At 42.2% G+C, this 12556-nt stretch overlaps 1 protein-coding gene across 3 annotated transcripts in view; it reads left to right on the top strand.

Moving 5' to 3' along the window:
• Positions 1–188: 188 nt before the first annotated feature.
• The window catches only part of PLCG2 (phospholipase C gamma 2), a 72190-nt gene continuing 59822 nt past the window's right edge, over positions 189–12556 (top strand). The window contains exon 1 of one of the 3 annotated variants that reach the window (XM_048075102.2): positions 189–282. The gene's annotated coding sequence lies outside the window, so the exon portion shown is untranslated. Of the gene's footprint in view, positions 283–7642; positions 7940–12556 lie in introns of those variants that run through there. The other 2 variants (XM_048075104.2, XM_048075103.2) reach the window with 2 other exon arrangements.

Genomic DNA, 12556 nt, shown 5'->3' with positions numbered 1-12556 from the left:
CTTATTTTTTTTCTGCTAGCAACAGCCGTAACAAAATCTGCCCTTCCGAAGGAGAAGAGACTGTCATCACAGGTGACAGTTTTTTTTTTTTTAATTGTTATTATTTATTTAATTTTATATTAAACAAAAAGCTCAGGCTGGTGAGATTTTGTGTGCTTAAGGGGTCTTAACAGTAAGCTTTTACCCAGGTGGAATCAGAGCACAAAGAGGAAGAAACCTCCGTTTGACACTGCCTAGCTAATCTCAGCAGTATATCATTCATTATTCTGTGCAGGATTAAAGGTAAGCTCTGTATTGCGGCCTCTGAGACTCAGCAAGGCAGATATCTTTCACAGAAATGGGGTCAAATAATTCCTGATGTGTGGCAGAAAGGTTCTGGAGTGAAGACAGTTGGGTTTAAATTACCTGGCAGAGCCCTCTGTGTTCTAGTTTTTGCCTTCCCTCATGTAAAGTAAATTTTTTTTGTATCTTACCTCCAGAATAAAAGGACTGTCTTAATCATACAGGAAATGTAAAAGACATTTTCCTTGAAAGAGGGAGTGGTATCTTAAAATTACTAGTCCAGTCTAAGGAAAGAAAGTGGAGGAATCAATCTATGCGTGTGTGAAATTTCTAAGGCTGGAAAATAACCGAGCTGTTTTTAATTCATTCCAATTTGGAGATCAGGCTAAATAAGCATCTACAAATTCACATTCTTAGATTCTTCATTTATTCTAGATTTGTCTCCTAATAAATGAGAGAAATTTTCCCTTGAAGGTTGTTTATTTTTTTCATGTTTTTCTCTCTGTTGGAAAAGTTCAAATCTAATGTTTGTTCTTAAGAGGGTTTACACAAAGTTTAAATTCAGATTTTCAGTCAAATGTTGTTAACTGAGGAAGTTTTGGTAGCTGGTACTTACAAAGGTATTGTGAAGTATCTGAATTTTGTAGCACAAATGAAATCCGGTGGGAGACGTGCAAAGTGTCTTATACAAAGTTTTTAAAATAAGTAAAATAGTATGACTCTACCTACGTATGAAAACTTATATTTGAGAAATGGAGCATGTCATGTGATGATATCAGTTCGAATTTCTGAAAAATTGATCCTTTGTAAACAGAGGTTCTTCTGAAGATGCAAAGGTAAATTTACTCAGCACGGGTACTCAGGAGACCATTATAACAGAACATGGGCCCCAGCAAATTTGCACAGGCTGCAGTATCACATCTTTGCCACCTGCCAGCCTGGGAGCAGAGTACACAGCAGACCCTAGCACAGCTACTCTGGTTTGTTCTGCAGGCTCGAGGGCAGCTTGAGAAATAAGAAAACTTAAGCAGCCCACCCTGAATTTCTAATTTATTCAGGCTTTTAGTAGTTAATAGACATATCTGTATTTTCTCCTTTGTTTACCCCATTTTTTAAATTGTTAACAAATATGTTAATAAGACTGGCCCCCTATGCCAGGGTTTGTCATACCTCACTCATACCAACTCCTACCTTGATCTGTTGACGCACAGGATCTCTAACGCTGTATGTTAAAAAGATGTTTATCATAAAAAGTAGAACAGAAGGTTTTGACCCTTTTATGTGACTCATTCAGTTGTAACTACAGTGCATAAAGATAACAGCAGTTGCAGTCACGATTTGCATTCTATGCAAACATGCTGATCACAGAGATACACCAGATGGACTCTCTTCCAAGGCACAGGCGCCTGCAGTGCATATCCCAGAAGAGTATCTCTCATCCTACCCCTATTCAGAAAAAAACCTCTCAAGTACCTCATTAGTTTTTCAATCGTATTTTCATTTCAGTGAAATTTTGATGTGTGTTTTACATGATTGCATGCTTATCTGTAAATAGGACCAGTGTGCTCGCTCTGTCCTCGGTTAATTCTAATGCTCTGGTTAGCCAGAGAGCTTTTCTAAACTTTTCTAATGCAGCGTGTGACGGATTAAAGCTGATCTTTGCATGAGTGAGCACTGATGCAAGAAACTTCTCCTCCCTTCCTGTGTGCCTGGAGGGAAGGCCTCAGACTGTAATAAATCCCTGCAATCAGCCATGTGTAGAGCAGAAAAAGACCGGGGCTGCATCTGTCTAATGGTCCCAGAAGAACTTCCACCCATAGCAGCTAAGCCAATGTTAAGAAGTGTTTAGCAGAATGAGAGGAAAATGGGAAGTGATCAGTGAGAGAGCGCGTTGCAGCAGTGCTCGGTTTGTTCCTCCCGTCGTCACAGCACGCTGTATGGTCCCACCACGGCGCCTGTGACTTCAGTTCAGGGCAGGAGTGAAATGCTCCAGTCTAGCCTTGCTCATCGCCGTGCCCAGCCTGCCTGAAGTTGTGCTTTTCCACCTCTCTGAGCTTGAAGGGATGACGAGTGAGAGCAGGAGGCTAGAGCACATGGTAACAGAGCGCTTTCCTCTCCTGAGCTCACCTGTGGTGCTGCTTTGCGGTGGGGAAAAAATGAAAGGCTGAAAGATAACTAGAGGGAAAGTCTGGACTTCTTCTTGCTGAGCGGCAACTCACTTCGTTGAAAAATATTGCCAAATGCTTTTTGTTGTTGTTTTTCACCTGCAGTCACATTCTTTTTCTGAAGGATTTTCATTTGATTGGCTTAAAAGCATAGACGGAAAGTTTACCTGGTTCCCTGCAGAGCCTCCTGCAGCTTTTCAGCTGTGGCCTTGGTAAGGCAGAATTGCTCGCTCTCAGCGGTGCTGGTGAAGAGCTGCTGGCTTTGTGCTGCTGTGGACACACTGGCTGTAGTACTTCATGTTTCATCTGAAGGTGTAACTGCAGGCCCTATAAATACACCGGTGTTATGCACAGCTGGCAAAACCAGTCCAAGACACTGAGTGAACAGTTAGCTAGCTAATATGTGTATAGAAAAACCACATTTAATTCACATGTTCTCACATCTATTTTTAGTTTTTGATTGATCATCCCAAATCACATGACAAGAGTTTCTGCTAAACTGAAACTTTTTTTTTAAAAAAAGTCGTTCTGAGAAATGAAAAGGTTTTTTTTTTTTTTTTTTTTTTTTCTGGAATATCTAGTTTTGCTGTGAGGGAATAGCATTCCTAAGACAGGTCACCAGTATTAAACCTGGAAGATGTTCTGCCCTAGGCTTGCTGCTGCTGTGAGATCTCTGGCAAACTTCCTCACTCTCCGGGTGGGTCTCGATTCCTTTGAAAATGTGAAATGATGATTTCTATTCCTTTTTAAATTTGTTTTGACACGTATAAATGAAAATTGTTTCAGAAATGACAAGGGGTATTACTCTATCAAGTTTTTAGGACAGTAATTCTTTGAGTTTTTTTAAACACGGTGCTTGCAAATAACAAGGGACAAGGTGAGTTAAGTGAGAAGTAGTTGAATGTTTTAGGACTCAGGCAAACATCACAGCAGGCAACAGGCCAGCCACTTACAAGCACAGCCTCCCTTCCTTCAGGTCAGCTTTTCTGTTAGCTACTTTAGTTTATTTTAAATCAATATTTACTTTAAATATTGCGATTGTGACAAGTAATTTACCACGATTAAAAAGAAAATATGATAAGAATGGAGCCAAGTAAACACTAGAACACTTTTTTTTTTTTTTTTTAATAAGAAATGCACTTTGCAAGGAGTCCAAACTCCGCTATGTTGGGAAGATGTGCTGAGGCTGTTTTATTGTCAGATGGCATGAACACGTTTGAGGCTGGCTCCTCTGGAAAGTTCGTTGCTTGAGTTGTGCTGCTACAGCTGGACAATATTCTCAGAGGTCGGATTCATGCTACAAAGGCACTTTGAGACACTAAAGGTGATGATTACAACTTGATCGAGGCTTCCTGGCATAGCTGAAGGTTCTAGAATAGGCCAGCTGGGCTATGGCTGCTAGGCCACTGCAAGCAACCTCCAGTCTAGGACTAGCCTTGGTTACTAGGCCCCGTACTTAAACAACGTCATTTTCTATGGCCAGGGAAAAACTTTGACAAAACAAATGAGTTTACGAAGAGGAGCTATAAAAGAATAACACGTCCTATGCACTCACTGGGCCCTAGAATCCCAGCAGCCAAACAGTTTGTGTGGACGTGCGTGTGCGCGCCCTCTCGTAAATCTATCCAAGAAGCAGTTAAGCAGTTCTGCAGCGTTAATGCCACTCCACCAACAGGAACTGACTTCAGCCAGTCCTTAGTGATCACAGATTTCTCCCCTCACAAATCGACACTTGCTTTCCGATAGGAAACTGGGTTGACGTGTAATCCTGATACAGTAGTGTGCAAGTTCTCTTGGCAACAGGTTTAGAGTCTGTTTCAGAGTCCTGCAGAGGAAAAGTTCATAAAAGAAAAGCTTGAAAAATAACTTTTCTCTATGAAACCTCTGCTTATAGTTTTTGCAGCTCAAACCAGAAATTCTAGCTGAGGCTATGCACTCCTGCGAAGGAGTTCGAGTACTCTGATGGTGAGCAAATACTTAGACTAGATACTCTATCAGTGACGGTCTCTAAAATATTTGTTCCTTATGCCCAATGACTCTTCAATATTTCTTACAAGTGGGGATTGATGGGATAAAGCTATTCAGATTTTATCCTCTACACAAAAGCTTTATTTTCTTTGTAGCTCCTGTGAGGAAATGGCACCAGTTTTGTGACCGTTATTTATTCTATCCATGAGGCTGTCTTGCCAGGCCTGTGATCCTCTTTTGTGCCTTGTTTATTCTTCAGGGAAGTAATCAACACTTCATTACCAAATATGACAATAAGACAGGGTTGAAGCTGTAATTAAGAAAGTGTCAATGTCAAGCCTATAAATTCCCTTTTTTGGGGGATTTATGACTGACATATAAAAATGTACTCCTAACTGAGAACTCTCTTTGGATATTACAGTATGAGTTTTGATTCTATTTAACAATGCGAAGAACCTTTTTAAATTATCAAAAGAAAGTTAAGCTAAAAAAAAAAGAAAAAATATTCTAGTGGTTAACCTTTAAACGCACAGGCTTTTCTGGGGCCAGATTCCCCAAATGAAAGGACAAATTTTCCCACAACTCTTCCCAGCCCACATATATAAACAAGTTTTTTTGTTACAAAAAAGGAGGACTGACCATGCCACCTGATAATTACCTGTGACTGTGAGGTCCATACTCTTTGCAGGGAATTCTGTTGTCTGCTTGGGAAGTCCCACTTTCAAGGTTTGAAAGTTGGATGGCAGGAGCTGCTGATTCTGACAGTAACTTTGAATCTTCTGTTGTGATTGTGAGGGCATCTGAGTACTCTTCTGGTGTACTGGATGTGCTGAGCAATAGCTGATATTTCTGAGTCACACTTCTTTTTTTTTTTTTTTTTTTAAGGATTGGTTATCCCATCTATATGTCTAAGATTTTGTTGCAACCAGCAATTTTTGGAATTCAGTGTTACGATCTCCACTGAAGCTGATTTTCTTCCACATACATATTTCCTTTCACTGTCTCACGACTCTCCAGCTTCAAGAGAGTTTTATCAGTGAAGCCTAAGGTTGTGCCAGAAATGTTGTGAATTAGTAGGTTTTAGTCTTTCAGGGCACCGAGGCTCAACCACACCGAAGTATGTCTAGACCTAAGTCTGGTATGTTTTGCAGCCCTGCTTAACTTCTGCAGCAAAGACTCTGAATATCATAAAGATGGTCAACTCCGTGCCTTTGTGGCTTGTGGGTTGCTCAAGGGTGGTTCCTCTGCTGCAGCTATGCCATATGACTGGTGAGGAGACTTGGTACTAGTGAAGCAGTAGCAGGAGGGGTTGCTGAGGCTGATATTTGCTGAAACAGATTCACTGCCAATGTATCCAGATTAACACTGCATCTGACAGATGGGATTCAAAGAACTCTGTTATCTCCTGCTTGTAAAATGCCTGGGATCACCTGCACCCTGTAGCTCTCTGTGGTGTATGTGCCTTGTGGCTTGGGTCGTACGAATGTTCTGGTATTCAGCTTTTGCAGCTGGGGAAGTTGGCCACTTGATGCTAGCATTCTGTCGCCATTCATATAATTTCAAAGGCAGCTTCAATATAAAACACTGAAGGTTTTAATGATAAAGAGATTAAAAACAAACTATGGGAGACATGTTGATGTGATTGATACATATTCTGCTATTCTCATTCTTTTAGTATCATGTCTCCTGTAAGATGTTCTGTGAACTTTTAACTACATCACACATTATAAAGAAACATTTCCCAGGTTTAGCACCTGGAAAAATCTAAAGAGTCTTTATCAAGGTGGTTAATGAAACAAAGAACAATGGCAAGATTATAATTGCCATATTTTTATTTTGCATTTAAAATGATCCTTTCACAGATACTAGGTTTTACTTTTTTTTTTTTTTTTTTTTCCCTTTTGTGGTGGTGGTGTTTCAAATGCATTCTTCAGCTTCTGGTCCTGAGTCATACTCATTTGAAATCTTCTGATGCTTTTAACTCTGGTAAGGGTTTGTTAGCTTGCCTTTGGGAAGAGTTTCCTGAATTGCTCCTTACAGCTTTTGCTGGATACAAGAAGCATTTTTTTTTCTCTTTCTGAGCTAGGCAATTTGGTAGTATTGCTCTTGGTGTTGTGGAATTTCTTGTTGATACCCCATTCCAGATATTAGATTGCTTCAGTAGCTTTGGCATGCATAGGGTGGAATTATTAATAAGTGTTTGACTGAATAAGATAGTGTTTGACTACTGTTCAACCATTTATGAAGCTGACAGAAAATCTTGAAAACGTTTCTCTTGTCAGTAGATTAGATCAGATTCCAGGTCTGACTGCTAAGAGGCATGTCCTTTTCACTCCTTTGTGCCAGCTGCCAGGGTTGGAAGGACACCAGGTGAAGAGCTCTCTAACAGACTTAACCTGTGTTTGGAAAGCAGCACGTGGATTATGGATTTTGCCACAGCAACATGGAGTGGCCCTTGCAGAATTGTCCACAACTTCCTCTGCATGGGAAGATCTGTTCCTTGCAAACACTGTGCTGTCTCTAGTTTTGCTTTCTAGACATTTTTTTTTTGTTTAGTCTTGACTAAAAAACATGGTATGACTAGTTCTCCGTGATGACTTTGAGATTCTGCCTACAGATGTAGGATTTTTCACCAGTTCTCTGAAATAGCTCTGGGACAAGACTGATACATCAAATTTCATGGCAGTATCTAGACTTGACCTGAAAACAGTATGTCATCTTCTATTCCTACTCTTCTGAGTCCCAAACTGGGAAATATTTTTGGTATTTCAGGTCATAAGCTGAAGTTGTCGTCATAAAATGTGCACGGTAGTGGATCCCATTAAGTGAATTTTAACTTGAAAATATAATCCCTGTCACGGTTTTTAAGACTTTTCCATTTGTCTTTCATGTAAACCCACCCGCTCAAGCTACCGTTCAATCATGTAGCGCTTCTCAGCTGAGCGAGTGAAATTTCCTCCCTGGAGCAGCCGAGTACGTCAACTTCATATCCCTGCTTCTGCGGCTTCCTGCTACCACAGGCTCGAAAGATCGTCGCGAGCAGGAATTGTACGGAGCTTTTCGCATTTAATGAAAACTGTGACAGGTTAATGATCACCTAAGGCACACAAGCACCTGCTTCTCACAGGGGCTTCGGCAACAAGGCCTCGCATGGGGACGCGGCGGCCCTCTGCAGCCCCAGGGTGAGGGGGGACAGGGGAACGGCTCTGAGGGGAGGCGGCAGCGGGGAGCTGCTCCCCGGGGGAGGTGGAAGCACGAGGGGCGAGGAGGGACGGGACCGAGCCCCCTCTCCTTCTCCTCAGGCAGGCGGGGGACGCCCTGAGGGGCTGTACGCCAGTAGGTGGCCGGCGGCGCCCCGCCTCTTCCCGGTTCGGGCAGAAGCAGAAGTGGGAGCCCCGGCGGGGCGCGGCGACACCGGCACCGCCACCTCCCGGACAGCCACCGGCCCCTCGAGCAGGTGAGGGCTCGGGGCGGGCAGGGCGGCCGCGGTGGTACCGGTGGTGGGGGGCTGCTCCCCGCGGCAGGTGAGGGGGCGGGCGGCCGCGGGGAGGGGAGAGGAGGGCGGAGAGGAGGTGGGCGAGGGCAGGGGGACGGCTTCGGGGCGAAGGGGGCGAGGGGAGGCTGGCAGAGGGGACACTGCCTGCCTGCACCTTGCGGCTGGGCGCTGCCTGCTCCAGGCTGGCTGGGGAAGGAGGGAAGGGAACCTTCTCAGCCGTGGTGGGTGTCTGACAGGGGGTCCAGGGGTGAGGAGGGAAGCCCCCCTGCGAAGAGCCGTGCGTTGATCGCTATTAATTGTTGGAGCCGTGGGTACCCGTGCTGGCGGTGCCGTGGGGAGGCGGTGTCCGAAATGCACCTGAAGGCAGAGCGAGGGGCAGAGGATGCAGCAGGTCTCGTATAAATGGAGGCTTCGGTGGGGAAAAACAGCAATTGACCCGAGTCCACCTTCAGATTGTACTTCTTGGTTGACCTGGAGCAGGGAAGGCACCTGCTCTGTCCTGTGGCTGAAGTCAAGAGTGGGGCTTCAGCAGTGCTCATCCGAGATGTTCTTTGCCAACCTGTACCTTTGTGATTTGACTTTTTCTCGGTTTTTCCTCTCTTTCCCTGTTCTATCAGATGTCTGCTAGGTGAGAACTGTAGATGGTCTTCAGAAAGGGTTTGCTTTTGAAATTCGGGAGTACTGTAATGAAGTAAAACTAAATATGCAGCTTTGAGGATGGACTAAATTGGTAATTTTCCATGTCTGTGTTCGCTTGTTTCCTTGCAACGAGCCTTTCCAACTTTAGTTCAAAGTGTTCAGGTTCTTTGGTAAAAGGCAATGTAGAAATCGCTCCTGTGTCACAACACAAAAAGTAACAAACGGGCCCAATTCTGCATGGCATACAGGATACCAACATTTTCACACCTGTGGTGCCTACAGTCAAAAGTGAAGTTATGTGTCTGTGTCTAAACTACAGTTATGTTTACGTGATTACTGGATCACTCGTTGAATCATTTGAATAATGCTGGACCTCCCTACTTTAGGCTTCAGTAATTCTCCTGTAGAAGAGCAGTAGTGCTTTTATTTCACACAAAGGTGTCCTGTAGCTCATACTCCTCAGGTGTAGAGGCATCCAAATACTGTTTTGATGAGGGTTATAATGGAGTTCTGCTGAGTGAACGGACAGAAATATTGTAGATTCAAATATTTGTGCAGTGATGAGTGTAAGAAGGCTGAGGGGCACCCACGTGTGGGTCTAAGAAGACTCTCAATACTGAAAAGGCTATGAAGGGCTTCCTTGAGCTCTTCTGGGAGGTCTGGTGTGTTTCACTGCTAGGAAGCTTCCTGTGGTGTTCCTTCTAAGTTACTCCCAAACTGTAACAGGTAGCTGAAACAATACAGGAAAGGTCACATAGGCTGATGAAATACTATGATATTTTTTCCACCTGTTTACTGATGAAGTAGGTATCCTCAGCTGCAGTATTGTTTCACAGTAAGTTAAAAACCTGGCTTAGAATTTAAGGTAGACTAAAAACAGCATTCACTCTCTTTTAAGAAGGAAGAGCTACTTTAAAAGGGGAAGTCCAGTATATTATATTCAGCGGAAACTGTTTTAGAAGCCACCTCTGAAAGGCAGTTCCTTTGCACTAAGGGACTAATCTCTCAAAAATGCTTCATCGCCTTTTATTAAGTAGTTATATTTAGAAATTCTTTTTCATGTTGCTGTAAGGTATGCTTCGTTTTACAGCTACACCTTGTACTGCAAAAGGCACAGCAGATGTATGTTTTGTTATATGCTCCTGAAAAAAATTATCCTTTTACAAGTTGTTTTATTGTTGCTGTGCAGTATTACTGAAGTGCTTAAATGTCGTTCCAATCATAACATGTTTGTTTCACTACAATTCTTAATGAGGGAGCAAAATGAGAACACTAGGCTTCTTTTATTTGCTTTCTCTTTTTTGAAAATCAGGCACTGTTCCAAGATTTTTAACTTTATTTTTTGCTCCTTGCACTTCTGTATTTACAAGTCATTGTAATAACAGAAAAAACAAATGTAAGACAAGATGACTGTGGCTATCTTGTGAGATGCAAGGCTGTGATAATTTCAATGATAATCTGACTGGTCCCAGGGGGTCAAAAAGGATCCGTTACATCCTGACTAAAATACACCATTGCTTACAACCCTTAAAAGTTGTCCAGAGTTCTCAGTTGTAGGATTGATGTGTGTGTATATATATATTTTTCAGTACCAGTAGGAAAACAGAGTACCCTTTTCTGATACAGTAACAAGCTCATAGATGTTAAACATGATATAACCTGTACAGTGCTTTGTAAAACATGGAGTAAGGCACAGTTCCTGCTGCAGAGGAACTTCAGGTTCAGTGTGGGCAATGCAGAAGAGGCCACCCTGCAGGTAAGAAGGGACTGTTGTTTGCTTTTCTGTTAGCTTGAAAAAAAAAATGTTTACTGAAGTGGTAGAATTTAAAAAGGGATTGGAAAGATTGCACGGGGCAGCTTCAAAGTCTGACAGATGGGACTGAAAGCAGTTGGTGACACGATGTTGAAAGACAGCTTTGTGGTATTAATGAGAAAGAGCAGAAAAGAGAGTGAAGAGCATGTCAGGAGCCCGTGACATGGGGCGAGGGGGAGGAGGGCTGGAAGAAGTTACGAAGGGGAAGCGAGAAGTGGCATGGTCAAATTAGTTATCAACACGGAAACTGAAACTGCTTGTGATGGAGAGTAGTGGACTGAGGGGAGAGGAAGAGAGCCCAAGGGGATGCTGTGTCTGGTGGCTCAGTGTGCCTGCTGCAGGGAAGATCAGCTGGCCACGTAAACCTGTCCAGCTCAGGGATGAGGTTAAGGGGAAAGATTGGCAGGAAAATGGGCGAAAATGGTATCTTGGGCGAAAATGATATCACTTCCTTCTTTGTGCATGGATGAAAGAGCAGGTTCCAGGGCACTCTGTTTGTAAATAAGCTTGCTGAGGAGTAATCAAGCTTGTAATTAGCTGTTCGATGTGGGTGGGACCAAAGCACGGAAACTTGCTAATATTTAGGAGAGTTGCTGCATGCACGTCTCTCTTTTGCCCATTTAGTGCCAAGGTGTGTTCTGAGTGTGTGCATGCAAATACCGGTGAGGAAAAACAGACTCTGTTAGGAGAGGCATAGCCATGGAGTTTTAAAAGTGCATAAGCTGACATGCCTTAGACATTGCCAAGATTTCTTTCAGTATTTGTATTTGCTCATATTTTTGCTTCATTTTCTTTACTGTTCTAAACAAGACAGTCACCTGGTTTAAATTCTCATATAGGTCATGTGCTGTAAGAGTTTACGCAAGCTGATGTTACTGCTTCTGGTGTTACCTTGTCATTGGACAGCTAGGCCTTAATCATCAGCATTTTTTCTCAGCTCTTCCTGGTGTAATATGAAGACGACAGCTACCCTGGCTACAGAGCTTTTGAGGCTCCTCAGATTTTGGAAATCTCTTCAAGCAGCAAATTGTTGCTTCTGTAATAAGTCAGGGCAAGAAGAGCAACAAACTTTATGCAGTTCACCATAAAGACAGCATTTTGACTCTCTGGCGATAGTATCACGAATATAAAAAAGAGTTGGGAGAGAGGAGGATGATTTTGGCTGTGCTTCAAACCTCTTTTTCCATATTGATAGCTTGATTGTTAATACTAAGGACAAAATTGATTTCCAGATATTTTTTTACAGTTGCAGAAAGTAAATTGCCCTCAGTTTCCAGAGCTAAAGATTTAACTTCAGCATAACATAGAATTCATAAAGTTTTTATCGGGCGTAAGTCTATAAATACCTGAAAACAATCAAGAAACATTTATAAGAATGGTGATTTCTGAAAAGAACTAGTTCTGTCTCTGTCAGTTAGAAAAAAATCTGCATGAGCAAAGACTTAATGATATTTAGTTCCCTATAAAATGGTAAGTAAAAGCTGATCTGATACTTGAAAGGATCTCAGTAGGCTTGAAGTGATACTTTTTCTGATGTCTTATGAGACTCCTAAAGTCTTCAAATCAAGATAAATATAATCAGGGTTTGAACTTTGTTTAAGAGAGTCTATTCTACACTGGATCTACCAGTAACAGTTACTCTTTCCTGGGGGGAAAACAGTATTTGCTATTTGCAGACTTCAGAGATTCTTTTTTGCTTCCTAGTGCTACAAAGTATTTTTTTTTGTTGTTGTTGTTATTAAAGTACATTTAGACAGAATATGTGATGTGTTAGACTTACACTTGGTTTACATGTGTAATGTGTTGGTGATACACTTAACTACAGAAAACCTGGTAGATGTGGCAGAGGCGGATTCTATTCGTAATTATACTAAGTACCCTTTTCGGCTAACTGTTCACCAGTTGTTTAACTGTCCCAGGAAGTAAACCTTCCTTGGCTACTGGTTATACCGGCAAAATAGTTGGAGTCTTGGTGAGTGAAATAAACTGTTATGAAAACAATCTGTGCAGTATAATTGCTTTTACACTATTCTGTTGTTAGGAGAGGGGATAGAAAACATGTCAGAAAATGCTATAGAGATGGTGAATATTGCTCATTTAGAAGAGGTTTTTAATGGAGTTCTGCTTTAGTTTGAATACATAATGTTTTCATGCTTCCAGTGTCATCTTTATTTATTCTTAAATACTGTGGGA

This window comes from Anser cygnoides, chromosome 12 (assembly GCF_040182565.1).
Source record: "Anser cygnoides isolate HZ-2024a breed goose chromosome 12, Taihu_goose_T2T_genome, whole genome shotgun sequence".
Taxonomy (NCBI): Eukaryota; Metazoa; Chordata; class Aves; order Anseriformes; family Anatidae; genus Anser; species Anser cygnoides.
Note: the sequence above shows the minus strand (reverse complement) of the source record. Positions and strands in the feature narration are given on the sequence as shown.